Source organism: Lithobates pipiens, unplaced genomic scaffold (genome assembly GCF_037356315.1).
Source record: "Lithobates pipiens isolate NorthernLeopardFrog02 unplaced genomic scaffold, aLitPip1_a1.2 Scaffold_13, whole genome shotgun sequence".
In the NCBI taxonomy this organism is placed as follows: domain Eukaryota; kingdom Metazoa; phylum Chordata; class Amphibia; order Anura; family Ranidae; genus Lithobates; species Lithobates pipiens.
The window spans coordinates 222,204,507-222,208,977 of record NW_027507718.1 but is presented as its reverse complement, the minus strand read 5'-3'; positions in this window follow the sequence as shown (position 1 = coordinate 222,208,977).

Sequence of the window (4,471 nt, the reverse complement as noted above, 5' to 3'; positions counted from 1 at the left end):
TTCAGTTCATAAACTTTTTACTAAAGATTGGCCTTTAGTAAAAATTCTAGATACATGTAACAGTATCATCACAAAATATATTTGATGGACACATTTTATAGGAAACTGCTTTTTAAAGCTGAAGTCTGCAGAACGTAAAAAAAAAAAATCCTTCTTTGCAGTGCGGTAGCCCCACAAGGCAAGGGTTAAGGTGTCACTAAACCCACATTATATATATATATATATATATATATATATATATATATATATATATATATATATATATATATATATATATATATATATATTATTAAAAGAAAAACCCTCCATCAATTGTGTATTACATGCTGATCATACTCGCTCAGTCACTGAGATTTGCATTTTGCAAACAACCTGGTTGATCCTGCTGCTGTTTTATCTCCCCCCTTTTGTCCATGTCCCCAGTTCAGCTAGGGATTTTGCAGAGTGCTGTTGGCAACTCGATTTCTATGAGTTTCTATGCTGAGCATTTCCTCCCTATCACATCTGAGCAGCTCATGGACTGTAGAGTAATACAGGTGGTTGTATAAACAGTGGTAAATGACAGCCTAGTCCCTCCCTCCATGCCCACTAACCAGCTAAACACAATGGTGGTGGGATATTACATGTAGATTGATGGGGACTTCACCTCCCTACTATGCGAAGACCTAGGCTGGAGGGGCGTGACAAATTTGCCTACACCATGTTTGAAATTGAATATATTTTGTCAAATATATATTTGTATGACAATTTAAAACTGTTTATTGATTTATCTTTATGCTGGTTTTTTTTTTTTTTTTTTGACCATGTAACCAGCAGCTGAGAACTAGAAGCTCCTCCTGCTTATGTTTCCCTGCAGACATGCTGGGTTATGTGACACAGATGGATAGATATATATATATATCTCTATTTTTTTTTTTAAATAAACACAACACATCAAAAGGGCTATCATCCACATACAGAAATGGAAGGCACAATGTAAATTAAACAGTGCGTGTTTAGTATCACTTTAAAGTAACACTAAACTATATCCTTATTGTCCACAAATAATTAACACACATCCAATACCTAATGTCCTTGTATTCCTGTATTTTATTAAATTATTTCTTACCATTTTTTCTGCCTTTCCCTTCCCCCTCACATCTGTTTGCCCATTATTTGAGTCATGAGCACTGCTCTGTGGACAAATTCCACAGTCCCTAATCCATCTTGGGTGCAACAAGAGAGGGTGGCTGCATTCCTACATAGAGTGGGACCATGAAAAATTAACATTTGCCACCTTTTTAACAGGAAGTTGGAACAGAAAAGTAAAAAAAAAAAGGAAAGAATTAGCAGGAGGCTGAGATAGAGGTTTCTTTTGCTTTCAGAAGACACAAGCATATTATTTTTTAAACTGTGTTTACTGTTACTTTACATCTAGGAGGGGGACCAGAAAAAAAAGCAGTTTTACTTGCCTGATACACTGTTCCCACAGGCACCTTCTATATTGCAACACTGCGCCCCCCCCCCCCCCCCAAACCACACCTTCCCTATTCTCTGATGGTCAGATATCCTTGATGTTATCAAGGGGGATTCAGGGCCCATAGCTGCTGTGTGAGGACAATAAGGAACAGTCTACTGCTGGAGCATAGGATTTGCATGCATTTAACCCCCACAGTGCAGGTATGACCCTACAGAAAGGAAGGATTTTTTTTAACTCCTCCTGCATTTGTGCTTTAAAGTGCTTGTAAACTATTTTTCTCTTACGCTCGCTGACACAGCTCCTTTATTCTTGACCATTGGGTTGTTATGCCACCTTCAGGAGAGGACTAGGCGGAACATGTTAACAAAAAACAGAACTTTCTAGTATGGGTGGTCCCTTCAGTAACAACCCTCCAGCCTGCTTCCTCAATGATGATATTGTGTTACCAACTCTGTGTCCTAAACCGACACATCGTAAGAGGTGGCCCTTTTATTCTCTGGATGAGATCAAGGCTATAGGGATATATTTGTCTGCCACGGCTCCCCTTTGGGAGTAGATCTCTGTTCGTTTCGGTAGTTGGTCTGAAAAAGGGGTATGGTGGACTAATCAATCACCATTTCCGGGTGGGTCAGACAGATGTGGTACATGCCTACGCCTTTAAGGGGCAGGTGCCCCCCTTTCCTACCATGGCCCATTCCACCAGGACAATAGGGCCTCTCGGGCTTCCGACATCGAGTGGCAGTCGCTCTGGTGTGTAGGGCGATGATTTAATCCTCCGTTCACACTTTTACCAAATTTGACAGAGTGGATGTAAGTGCATCGTCTAATGCCTGCTTGGCCACAAGTTTGCGGGTGGCCGTGTAATGTTGCAATTCTGCACATTCTGCATTTTAAAGAAAATAGAACTAGAAAGTTCTGTTTCTCTTGCGTTCACCGACTGACACAGCTCCTTTCTTAGACCATCGGGTTGTTATGCCAACTTCAGGAGAGGACTAGGCAGAACATGTTAACATGTACAACAAAACCAGAACTTTCTAGTTCTGCTGAAGGGGCGGTCCCTTGGGTAACAACCCCCCCCCCCCCCCCCCCAGCCTGCCTTCTGCAGTCTGTTTTTTTTTTTTTTGTCTAGTAAAGGAAAAGGACCTAGGAATCCTACGGACCCATCAGTCCGTGGATTTTTTTTTTTTTTTCTGCAGAAGTTTGCCTTTTGCGCAAGATTAAGATCCTGTGATCTGCTATCAACAGCCTGCTGGGTGCCAGGCTGGATACCCTTATCCTTGTAGTCTCCCCAGCCTGGCCAGCGAGCATGTGCAGTCTAGACCTCTGCGCTGCGTCGGCCACAACACGCCTCACATATGACCGGGCTACTGATGTCTGCGTCAGTGTGCCGGGCTAGCAGCCACTCCGTACTGATCGGAGAGTGGGTCTGTGATGGAATGTTCCCCAGCTCGTCAAGACTGGCAAGTACAGCTATCCCGGCCTCGGCTGGGCATTCCCCGGGAGGTTGAATCGGCGGGGGTCCCTCACCTCCCTCTCTTCTCTCCCTGTCCCTATCTTACCTTCCCCCCCCTTGGGGGATGCTGCATGGGCTGCTGAGCGGTGTGTGTGTGTGTGTCAGTCAGGGGCTCCTGGGGGTCTCTCACCTGGGGTGGGGGTTGCGCTGGGTAGCTGTGCCCTGGATGTCTGTAGGTCTCTCCCCTTCTGATCTCTGTAGTGCTGTTTGCCACAATTTCCTCTGCCTGTTTTCACTGTCCCTCATTGCATACAGTGCTCGGCGGCCATTTTTGGTGTAACCAGGGAGAATTATGGTCTGTCTCCATGTTACTGTAGTCCGGCGGCCATTTTTCCTGTGATTATGTGCCTTATACTGGACGCTCGGCTGACATTTTGTTGAAGCCTGAACACGTTTTTCATGCTCAGCGATGTACTCTGGGGCTCAGCTCAGCACGGTTTTCTCTTACAGGCATCTGGGAGCTGACACAGGCACACCTAGCTGGACAGAGCAGAACTCGGTCAGGGTGGTGAGTCCTGCGGTGGGGGCCCCTCAGCCTGCAGCAGTTAGGAGGGTGGGGCCATCACTGTCCTAAGTTCCCAACAGGTGGCAGACAGGGTAGGGTCAGCATGGCTTCAGAAACTGGTGTTTCTTCCCCCGAAATCCAGGCAATGCAACCGATTCGCCTGCAGTGCCTCAGGATGTTTTTTTCGGCGGTCCTTAACACGTTCGTTGCCAAGATGGAGGCGGTGCGTGGGCGCAAAGGTGGTAAAAGCAGCCCCTGCCCCCCGTCCTCTGGGGAGAGCTCTGACGCAGAGTCAGGCCTCGCTGAGGCTGGTGACCCCTGCTCTGTCGTTTCAGATGATGCTGACCAGGACCGATTGGGCATTGAGGATGAGTCCCCGCCCGTGCGCGATAAAGCGCTTGTTGGAGCACTTATTACAGCTGTGCGTGATACCCTGAAAATTCAGGATACAGCAGATCCCTTTGTTGATGTAGTGGTCCCTTTTGGGTCCCGTAAGCCAGCCCATACACCTAAGGTGTTTCCGTATCTGACTTATTTTGATAAGTTCATATACAAGGAATGGGATCGACCACAACGGACCTTTTCGGTCCCCAAATACATGGTGGTGCCCTACCCCTTTGAGAAAAGCCTTCTCAAAAAAATTGACGGCTCCTCCTCATTTTCCACTCACAAGTGGCGTTTTCGTCCGCCCGGGGCTCTGGCTAAACGTCCCCAGCCCAACAGGCCAACCTTTGGAGACAAAAGCGTCCCTGGAACCACAAGCCTGTGCGCAAAAGTGCTACCGCATGAAGGTTTGCCCCTGCCCGCAACATGGATGGGGGGTCGCCTTCAGGAGTTTGCAGCCCGGTGGGGCTCTTGGCTGTCCGACCAATAGGTCTGCAATCTGATTTCCTCTGGCTACAAGATAGAGTTTCTCTCTCGGCCGCCAAACAGATTCTTCCCCTCCAGCATACCCGTACTCCTACTCGCCGGGAGGCCCTAATGGGGGTGGTAA